The sequence below is a fragment of the Halyomorpha halys genome, unplaced genomic scaffold (assembly GCF_000696795.3).
Source record: "Halyomorpha halys isolate HHAL.00 unplaced genomic scaffold, Hhal_1.1 Scaffold1231.1, whole genome shotgun sequence".
Lineage (NCBI taxonomy): Eukaryota > Metazoa > Arthropoda > Insecta > Hemiptera > Pentatomidae > Halyomorpha > Halyomorpha halys.
In genome coordinates this window covers 277,130-289,159 of record NW_027106626.1, presented here as the reverse complement: position 1 = coordinate 289,159, position 12,030 = coordinate 277,130, and the positions used below count along the sequence as shown (strand labels likewise).

Here is a 12,030-nt window from a genome sequence, read left to right as displayed (position 1 = left end):
TCAACTGAAAAGTTTATTAAAAATAAATATTTCTTTTGGCTTTGATAATTAGTGATAATTACCATTGGTATCGTAGTTAATTTATAATTATAAATTAATTAAATTTAGTGTTTATAAACAATAAATTAAAACAACGAATGATTTAACCCAGATCTGATATTATTACTTTTTTTGGCGGGGGGGCATCCGAAGTACTAATACATATTGAAATACATATATACTTAGATGTTATTTTACAAAAATATTAAATTAAAAATCATTTGTATAAACCAATAATAAACAATACACCTTAACTAGCTCGACTATCTACTTTTCTCATAGTTAAAATAAAAACCGCCACCACATATTTAATAATATGAAGGAAGAGACAAAAACTATACATCAAATTGAAAGGATAAGTATCCAGCTCTAATAATAAGATTTTGGGTGATATAAATAAATAACAGCTAAAGGTCTGATCATAAGTGTACTGGAAAAAATTCATACAAATAATTTGGGATAATATTGTTTATTTTCGGCATGTATCGGTTTTGTAAATACTTAGGTGTTGGGGCCTCGATTGTGTGCAATGATCACCAGTACCTATTCTTTTCATCACAGGTATGTAGTAGCTATAAAGCTGAAATGGTTTTTTCCGTAAAGATCCGTACAGAATCTTTGTCTGTCCTACTTAGCATAAGAAATACTCTTTCAACTAACCTACTAAACCAAAACATATATTACTCATTACAGTCCGCCAGCAGGAACGGTATTTGAATGTTTTTCGCCTGAGTCCCTGGACACTGCGGATAGCGAGTAAAGAACTGGTTGATATGGCAGTAAAGTGGCGATTTCTGAAGGTATTCAATATCACAAGTGCCTGTCAATGATTACATTGCCCTCATTAAGCAGATGATTAAATTGGAACGGAGACGAATGTGGGAAAATGTTTCCGATAACAAATTAAGGGAAATCAGAAGGGATGCTTCTCCTTGGATATCAGCAACTAGAAATGTTCACAGAGAGGAGGTGATTTTGACGCGCCTTCGAATAGGTCATACGCTCCTGACCCACGGATACTTTATGGCCCGCAATCCTCCACCTGTATTCCAAACTTGCGGAACAGAACTTACAGTTAAAGACATTTTGACTGAATGGCGAGTATATAACTCTCTCAAATCATTATATGATGTACCAGATGATCTCTATTCTATCTTGCAGGAAAACAAAAATACCAAAATAAAATTTTTGAGTTTCTATATCATTCCAAGCTCTACCATAAAATTTAATCAAATTTTACCTCAGATCCCCATGTTGTAATAGTTTCACATTTCAATATAATCGTATCCATGAATCCGGACCATTTCCCCCGTGCAGAGGTACAGCTCAAAACTTTTAAATTACAGGTATAGCCTTCGCTATTTAGGAAATTAAGGCAATAACGACCCATACGTAGTTGGTGCCTTAAATAATTTTGAAAAATCCTCCAATGCCGTTCCATCAATAGCTGGGCAAAGCTTCTGTGGTTCCAAACTATATTGTGTTGACCGAGACTAAGAATAATTGCATATTTACTGGAAAGGTTTCTATATTTTTTTTCTTGTTTTTATATGTATATAGATTAAGTATGATACATTCTTTATATCAAATCAAACAAACATTCGAAATAAACCTTTAAACTTGAATAATAAACAAGACATCAAAAGAACATTACGAATGTCATAACCCAGATCTTATATAAAATGTAATTGAATATATATTGAAATCTCACTCTGAGAGCCATAGAAATTGCTACCGAAATAGGACAAGATCCAGTTTAAGGGAGCATTGTGATGCAAATCGGCCCCAGGGTACCAGCACCTTCATCAGAGGCTGCTTTATTGCAATTCTCTTTGATCACTCCGGACCTTTATGATCAGATACTTCCAGAATAACGGCGTCTCGTTATGACGGAAAATTTCATAGCCTTAATATAAAATTTTATGGTTATCCATTTCCAACTTTAAGGTAATCGCAATAGTTTCCTAGTTCATTGCTCAATTAATATTCAGATTTCTAATTTTCTTGAACTTTTTCAATGTTCACAACAGTCACTACAATAGGAAGGTACCTATACTGTATAAACAGACTATGACTACCTATTTGAGAACATAGGGAGTTGCTTAATAATTACCTAACATGATGCTGCCTAAAGAATTTTTAATTATTGTCTGGATAAAGGAATGATTATTTTCGAAAATTCGTATTTCAAATTTAGCCAGTAATAGAGAAGATGATTTCGGAAAGACGCAGTAACCTAAATTTAATAATTATTTAAAATCATGGTAAAGAATTTATTTATAAATTACAGCATATTTATAATAAACTTTTGAATTCTTTCTTTTTGACATTTATAACTTTATAAAATCTTCAAACAAAAAATGTTAAATCAATTATAGACAACACTCTAAAACTGGAGTGGCCTACCCAAACGATTTTTCGGCCACTTTGGAAATGCATCTTAACTCCGCGTGCCACATATAAAATTATGTATCCCCTATATTGGATTTAGACAGAATGTAGACATTTTTTCGGAGTGTAATATGAAACAAAGAGTTATTATTATTATGCTTATATTACTCCTACATTTAAACAAAGACAATAAAATTATAATGGTATTAAACGCATATTATAAATAATACGTAACACTAAAAATGATACATAACAAATATATAAATATAAATAAAATAAAAAAGGCACTCATTAAAAAATATTTATTAAGCTTTTGCTAATCAATCTCAATTTGGGTATTGCACATCATAATTGGTATAGCAGGTTGGCGTTCATCGTGTTTCGTGTTTGGTCTAATTGATTATTGAAAAATTCTTAGGTGTGGTGGAACTAAAAGCGCCGACAACTTTCTGTGCCAGATTTTTCATATTTCTCTTCTGGGATGTAAGTGTTATAAAAATTTATTTTTGATTCCGATATTGTAAGAAATGTGTTTTAATTCAATATAGCACTTTAAGAGAACCTGTTCCATTTCGAGATATTCAGGTGCTGACTCGATTTCAACATGAAAGGGAGATAAAGATTTTAAATTAATTTGTCTATCTCTAAACTATTGCATTGGTTTTCAAAAGCAGCTATAAGTTTTCTTGTGTCTATTTTTATTTCTTAAATTCTTTCAACAATGAAAAGTGGTGAGCTTTATTACTTTTCAATTATAATTCAAATAACAAAAATATCTTCTGAAATACTTGATGTGATTAATTATATCGATTAGAAGATTATATTTTTCCTTTAATGATATATTTAAATGATTCAGTTTTTTGACAGTATTCACTAAAAAGCATAAATCGAATAATCCCCCATCATTTTTTAGTTCCAAAACAGATCTTTACAAGTCATTCATGAACAATTCAAATGTTCTTATAACACAACTTAGTAAGAAAGTACTGTTACTAGCCCAATGGTAGTACAAGGAGGTGTTTTGGTCGATCATTCTCGACCGGCAGATTTTTATCCAATTAAGGGTTGTCACTTCATGAGGCTGGGTGGACCTTCCAGGGATCCCGAACCCACAGGGATGGCTTTTGGCTACAGTGAAACAGAAAATAATTATCTACCGCTGCCAGAACCTAGATCCTTGTAGTTAGTATCACAGTGCCTTACCACTGAGCAACCCACTCTGTCATATGTTAGTAAAAATATTAGTTTAAAATTAAAGTTTTTTTATTCACATTATTTTGACTGTTAATTTTTGAATATATGGATGCACAAATAATGTATTTTTTAATACATTTTCTTATACTACATTGGCAATTATAAAATCAACATGTTTTGTAAAAGTGAAGAATCTCGCGAGCCGGAAAAATGGTCAAGTCGCTGTATGCGGAGCCATGGGTCGGCCACATCGGCTATAAAAACAAGCTTTTTATTATTAAATATTGATTAAAATTACTAGGGGAATTTTTTTCCAATCTACATTAAGCCCATATTTTAATAGAAAATCATGTAATAATAAAAACTTATTTTTTATGTTTTGTGGACTCAATTTAATTTGCGACAGCCTTGGGATAGCCTGCAGGACGATAGTAAAGAAAAACCTAGTCCAAGGAACTATCTTTGGAATACGTCTAACTCAAACAATTTTATTTGTCAGATGTGCCACTATCAAAGAAAATCAACAATACACCCATATATCTTATTGTAATGTTTTGACAAACCTATTTTTATCCGAAAAATCGTTAAAAAAGTCTTTTTAAATACGGTAGTAACTTAAGATGACTTTTAACATCCATTATACCTCAACTTCTATATAACTATCGTATGCAAATAGCGTACTCTGTTTTTATTATATTGAGCGGGCAAATTAATTATGAATGCGAAAAAATGGATTAAATAATGGATAGCACATATAAATAATTGTGGATTTAATGTTCTATATATTATTTAATAAAAGAAAAATTGAGATTTAATAGGTTTGTAGTATGTTAAATAACGAGTTACATAAAATAAGTTAAAAATAAATTGGCACAACTTATTTGAAACACGTCATAGTTTTAATTACCATCAGTTCAAGTCTGAAAGGAAACCAATACTAAGTTATAGCGAACTTGGTAATAGCAGAAACTTACAGTCTATAAGTCAATTTATGAGCAAGTGCTTGAGGCGCTCTTTGTGACTAGGACTTGGCTCTATCTAAGTAACATTAGAGTGGCTACGAATTAAAACTTTCCCTGCCAAGTGAAGCCAGTCCGATTTACTTTTGCACTGATTCAAAAGAAAGGTGATCTTAAATGAGGTAATTTCGTTGTAGAACTAGTACTTCAAACTTCAATTGAAAATGTTCTGTATAATTACCTTTTACTATAAAATTCCATTTAAATATAAGTTGGATCATTTTTGTTGATAAGGGCAGCATTAACTCAATAATAATTAATTTAATTAAAACTTAAAAAACAAATTAAATAAATATATCAATTTTTCACCAGAATGAAAAGGGCACAAATCATTGCTAGAACGACCCTTAGATATCAACTGGGTTCTACATGGGTTTAATCTCTAACATATGTTACTGGTTTAACATTTATTTTATTTATCTCCATTTTTTTATTTTAACCTGATATTTGAGGCATAGCTGCAATCTGGGCTGTAGTAAGTTAAAGTAGACAGCCAATTAACCAGAATGCATAAAGAAAAATCTCGTATATTAATTTTACTCATAAATCAGATCGAAATGAAAATTAAACAAAAAACTTATTAGGTATTCGTACTTATCAGGGAGGAGCGAAAATCACTGGAAGTTTCAAAGAATCAAATGGATTCACGTCTTCCGATCCAAGCACGGGCAATAAAGTTTGAATTCGATACAAATCATGCTCGTATTTTATTTTATGGATGTATTCCTTTATTATTTTTATTTTACATTTAATTATTTTTTTTTATTTTTGAAGTTCTATCAATGGGTAGATTCTCCACATATTTGTATCATGTCATTTTATATATAATAGCAAATTTACTTGTTGTATATAATTGTACACATTTGTAAATAATAATATATTAATTTTTTTTTAAAATCTAATTCAGTGAGTACTATTTTTATTATTTACTTTTTAATCCTTTTTCTCTTTTCTCCTTCCATTTCTGTACAATAATACATAATACCCCTAATTTGTAGCAGATTGTATAAATTCTCTTCCATAAAATAAAATAATTTTAAATTAAATGGTTAAATTTAAATTTCAGAATAATGCAACTTGCCACACTTTAAATGTTGTACTTCGAAGTGATTATTATTTTAACACATTAAAAATTAGAAAAAGGATTGATAAGGTTCTTCCACTGCTATATTTGTACACAAGCAATAATTGTCAAATTTAACGAAATAATGGAAAAATCCTGAAGTATTGTGGACATTTTTTTCAAAAACGTTTTTTTTTTTTTTTTCTTTAAGGTTTGCCTCTTTGATTTTTTCTAGACATATATCACAAAATTAGAAATAAAAAAGTTAATTTTGTTTTGGTATTTCTGAAGTACAAAAAACTAGAGGAAATTTATTCGAGTTTAAATTTTTGTGTGTGGGTTGGTGTATTAAAAATTATTGATATTTTTCATTTTATAGAAAAAAAAAACAATTTAAAAAACTTCCTGAAAAAGTATTAGGTGAAAACTCACATTATCTGGAATTTAGGATTCGACAGGTATTTTGTAAAATTTTACAATTATAGCAGTAAAATAAGGAGCAGACAAATGTAAACCATTTTATTTCATATTATATGATGTAATATTTACATTATGGTAGGTTAAATAATTTAGACGATTATCTGAGAAACTTTAAACTATAGCAGGCGGTAACAACTAAATATATATATATATTATTATATAGGTTAATATATATTTTATCATGACTCAAGTTTAATTTATGAAAACATTTCAAAAAGTCAATAGCAAACTAATTGTTTCAGATATTGATGATCCTAAAAGCCATTTAATCATCAATTTACATTGATTACTCACTAACTTATCACATTAAGTGATTACTCACTTAATCTTCCTAAAGGGAAATAAAATAGCTATTTAAATATTTTACCATTGGCAACCCTTACGGAAGTCTGTATCATAGATACTGCCCATCCATATATAATCGTTAATTGATGCATATTTCTATATCCGCAGGCATTTAAATACAATCAAAATTAATTTCTATACACATGTATTAGTACTACATTGTGAGTAAAAGATATAAATAAAATTGTAAAAAAAACACAACCTTATCTATGAAGAGCCCTTATTTAAATTTAAAATAAATGATGCATAAGAACATCTTCGATTAAGTTTTTGGTTGATTTTAATTATTATATAGGTAAAAATAAAATAATCAATCTTATTTGTTGGGTTCTTGGGAAAATAATGCGAGTTTTAACAATTACTATGTTTCACAATGGATTGCTCTTCTTAAACCTCAAACTGTATCCTCACTTTCACCCAAAATTAAAAAAATAAAATCATTTGTTTATTGTACTTGAAGCTTTTGAAAATAATTCTTTGTTTTAGAATTAAATGCTTAATATGAATTAAAAAAAAATAGTTATGACTTACCACGAACCGGAATCTGTAGCCAACAATGCTGAAACATCTGAAAATTAAAAATAAAGTAATGCCAAGAATTTTATAGCTCTTATAATAATTATTTTATTAATATAATAAAAATAGTTTTTTTTTAATTGAGAACAAAAGTTAAATTCTTAATTAAAAAATAATTTAAAAAATGAGGATTAAAGGTCAGTCCAACCAAATTAAACCAAACGATCTAATACTTATTTGATATGAAAAAGTTTAGTTTTTAAAAATAATTTTATATTTCTTTTCTACTGGGATAATCAATGGAAACATTTCGAGGAAAATTTTAGAAGCAATATTCTTATTTATAAACGACCCAGGGAAAAACATTTAAAATTCAGAAGTCTAAGCTTGTTACAAATATGATATTTTAAATTGTCTTTTGGACCGATCTTTTATATTCACCGATAGATTTTTGTTTAAATATATCAGTAAGTAATCAATGTAATGCTTGACGAAAATATCAAATACAGTTACAAAATATAGCCTATTTCATTTTTAATTAGACTTGATATTTACTATGCTTCTTTATTTACATACAGTTATGTATCAATCTGTGGAATAGTAGTTTGAAGTAATCATTTTAAAGTTATTTCATTCCTATTTCATAGAATAGTAATCAAACGTCTTACTCCAAAATTGTGCTAGAAATTTTTAAAACGATTCTGATGTACTGGGTTGTCTTAAAAAATAGAAAAAATATTTTTTTCAATGAAACATTTGGTACAAAAAAATGGTACCAACGTTTAACGTGAAATCATATAGTTTCTTAGTTGATTTTTGTTTACGTTTTGTAATTGATAGTATGGGATTTAAGAAATTAAAAATTTTTTTTTTTGTTAATTAAATTTAAGTTTTACTCATTAAAAATTATATTGTAAAGTAGATATTATAGCAAAATTATGTCATTTAACAATCTCATACGATAATAATAAAAAACAACACACCATATAATAAAAAATAAATAAAAACACCTCATGTAAAAAATTATCTGAAAAGTTGAAGGGCCTTAGATTTAAAAAATAAAACACGAACGTATTATAACGTTTCATTGTGCAAAAATTCAAACAGTTGAATTCAAGAACAAAAAAAAAAATTATTTCACATTTATAAAATCCAAATTTTCTGTTACTAAACGTAAACTAAAAAATATATGATTCCACGAATTTACATATATATACTAATTACCTAGGAATCTTGAGTAAAATTATACATTAACTGTAATATTTACAATTATAATAAGCCAAAATATAAAAAAATTAAATTAAAATCTGTACCGCTACAACCCATGAATGGTCAGGGGTTCAGTACTTAGAAAGAACTAAAGAACTTTCTTACTAAGAAAGTACTAGGTGATTTGTTCAGCTCAACGCTCGACCGCCCGATTTTTATCCAGGGTACCTAAGTTATGAGGCAACGTGGACCCCAGGAGGGCTCCAGAACCCAAATTTACATTTTTTTAAAAAATAAAACCATCTAAAGACTCGCTTTTATATCTTACGTCACAGTTTAGAAGTTTGTTTTTTTTATATTACCGTATAAAACAGTTAGTGACATAATTTTCCAGTTATTTCTTCAAATTTCATTCTTTAATCTAGTAAATAAATAAATGTACCAGAAAAGGTATATATCAACTGTAATAAAAAAATAATTAAACCTAATAGAAGGACTGTAATTAAAAAAATTAAAATACGCATAATCCACAATGATAGCTGCTTACTTTCCAATCAAGTTTCTTTAATGAAAATTTAAATCTGAGAAGACCAGGCATACATATTAATTAGTGCGGTAATTCTCAACTTTATCCGCTTTACATTTTATCGGAAAAGCATCAACATTTATTTTGCTAGGCTTTCACTGATTGATTACAGTACCCACTTAGCTTTTGGCAAGTGGTCAGGCTGAGAAAATGTTTCTTTACCCGGCATCATTAAGCGATGCTTAAATTAAATGAGGGCTTTGGTATTCACGGTGTAAAATCTCCTAATGTATTTATTTCCACACAGCATTAAAGGAATAAGAATTTATTTAATACAATCGATGTTTTTTTTATCTTTTTTCCTGATGTTTGTACAGATTGTTATACATTTAAAAAGTTAATTATCTATGTTTCATGTCTTGAATTTTATTTTTAAATACTATAGTTGAAGTAAATATTAATACTAAATAAATCCAAACTCATCTTATCTTAATTTATTTTATTGTTGTTTCGACATATTCGACATTTATCAATAACAATAATAATCCTAGTGTACCCCTCAATATTATTACTTGAAAATAATCTTTTGGTTCCATAATTAACCTATCAGGGAATTTAAACAAGTTCATTCTTATATCAAAATAAATGAAATGATCTTTAATTAATTTTTTAATTTTAAACGCATTTACTGTAAAAGTTCTTAGTTCTATCTCAAGAATCCACAAATTAAGTATCACACTAAAAAAAATAACAAATTAAAAATAAAATCTTTAATCCTTTAGCTGAGAGGTCTGGCTTTCTTACCTCATTGTGAATAATCATTAGTATCTACTAATTTTACATTCTAATGATTATTTTATTTTTTCAACAATAGTTTTGGAATTTGTTGTAATTTATTAATTAACTCATCATTTTAACTGTATAATTAGCATAGTATTTATTAAATACGAAATACTAATAATTATTGTAATTTGAAAATTTATTTAAGATTTAGGATTTTGTTAAATAAAAAGAAATTGTAATGTAAATTAACTCTTCAGAAATTATATATATTTATCATTTTTCATTATCTAAAATTTTACGAAGCATAATTATTGAAGGTGATTAAAAAAATAAAATAAATAAACTTAAAAAGGAACTAATAATCAATACAAAAAAAATCGTTTTCATAGTCTAGAAATTATTCAGGGCATAATTATGGAAGATTATAGCATAAAATAAATATAAGAAAAAATAACAAGAAAAATATCATATCTTAAAATACTTACCTAAAATAAATGAGTAAACTAAATAGAAAAAAACATTCAGACATTCAAATATCATGAAATGTTGAAGGTTTTCAATACGTTACCTATTGAATAAAATAACAATATTTTTTCATAGTAAATTTTTTTTTAACTATAAAAAGATATAGGAAAGAAGATTTGATAAGATAGTTGGTTGGGACTGGGAGCATTGTCTATTGTCTGTCTGCCTTCAGGCTGAGAGTGGGCGCTACGTGAGAGTCCTATTGAACATGGGCTCAGGGAAAAACAAGGATCTGTCCCTGGACGAGGTATCAAATAGACTTAAATAGATTCCATGAATACGTAAGGCAGTTAGGACGTATATATTCGTAAATGCTCTAACAGAACTTCATAATTAACAGAGTTTTCAGATATTTGAACTACCTGAAATGTGTTTTAGACAAATATCGAAAGTAAAAAAATAAAATTAATACTTGATAGGTAGTGTGGGAAAAAAAATGTTAATGTTCATTTATGCATTGCATGTCACCAGTAAAATCGTGTGAACTAATTAAATTATTTATATATGAATAATTCTTGATTATACATGAATAATTAATTACAATAAAAAATATCCATACGTCTCAACCTATTTATCTGTTTATTGCACTTCTACGTTTCGGCCCTTCTTAAGGACAGCTTATTCTAAATATCACAGCTAGAATGCTGTTAAAAAATTGCAAGATATGCTGCCTTATCATCCTTATCAGGCCTATGTCACCTTATTCATCAGGTGATGAATATAACATCAGATTATGTCGCCTTGGTTAATCAACATATTCCTTATCTAACTAATTCACTTTTTCTAATATTATTAGAAAAAATTGTAGGCTAATATTATTTTTTATAATTATTTCCTAGATAGAAAAGAAATAAAAAGGACCACTAGGCCCACGTGCCGAACTTGTTCCCCCCACCAAATACCAGTACCAGTAGATAAGAAATAGGTTGATAAACTTAAATATACTCTGAAAAAGGGAGAATAGCTTGTAATGTTTTGACGAAATTGTAGCTGTGATATTTAGAATGATTTATCCATGAGAATGGCCGGAAAGGCTGAAACGTAGGAGTGGAATAATAAGAAAATAAATAAGTTGAGACTTAATGGATATTTTTATTATAATAAATAATTAATTTTTTTTTAGGCTGACGACCTTTCAGCTTAATTAATGACATCCACAAGTGCTCGTATAAATTTTGAAGCTGAAGTTCAAATTTATAAAAATATTCGATTAGCTTTGTGGATCTTACTAATTTTATTTTATTTCTTAAGACAAGCTTTTTAAAATAATTCCATGTTATTGAATGGATAAAAAGTAGATACTCTCTCCTTTCACATGAATTCAAAATTTTCGAAATCGGACAAGGTTTCTTAAGGAAGATATAGAGCATAAAACCGAACCGTAATTTAAAGTTTTAAGAATACTGAACTCTTACGAATCCAAGAAAAAAAATCTTTTTGTTTTAGATAATATTTTAAAAATTAAGGTCCCTAAATAGAAACCATATCCCATAAACCTCAACTGAAAAGTTTCGAACAAATATCCAGAAAGCACAACAAGCGAGATTCAAGAAAACTAAGGAAAATTCAACCGACTAGGATACTGACTCAGGATATAACACGTACATCTCAGTATTAAAAAGAAAAGGACAGACTCCAGGTGAAACTTTTAGCAGAAGCAAGAGAAGACTGGTTCCGGTGAATAGAGACAAAAAAAGAGAAAGATATAAAAAAAAAAGGTTTTTGTCGTGCTCCATAATAATTTGTCACTTTTTCGGTGTAGAAAGTAGATACGGTATCTATTTTTTAAGGAGAAAAAAATCTCATTTTAGCCTGAAATATGTCAGTTACAACCTGGTCGAACAAATACTGCAACATCAGGGATCCTCTTCTAATAAGTTGAAACTAACATTTTTATTTTGGTTTTCTTCCTACTAACCATTTTTTTAAAGATTATATAT

General features: G+C 28.3%; 1 long non-coding RNA gene across 1 annotated transcript in view; it reads right to left on the bottom strand.

Moving 5' to 3' along the window:
- Positions 1-12,030, bottom strand: part of LOC136795199 (uncharacterized) — a 327,053-nt gene that overhangs the window by 134,347 nt on the left and 180,676 nt on the right. The window contains exon 4 of the long non-coding RNA XR_010842768.1: positions 7,063-7,099. This is a non-coding gene — a long non-coding RNA (uncharacterized lncRNA). The remainder of the gene's footprint in view (positions 1-7,062; positions 7,100-12,030) is intronic.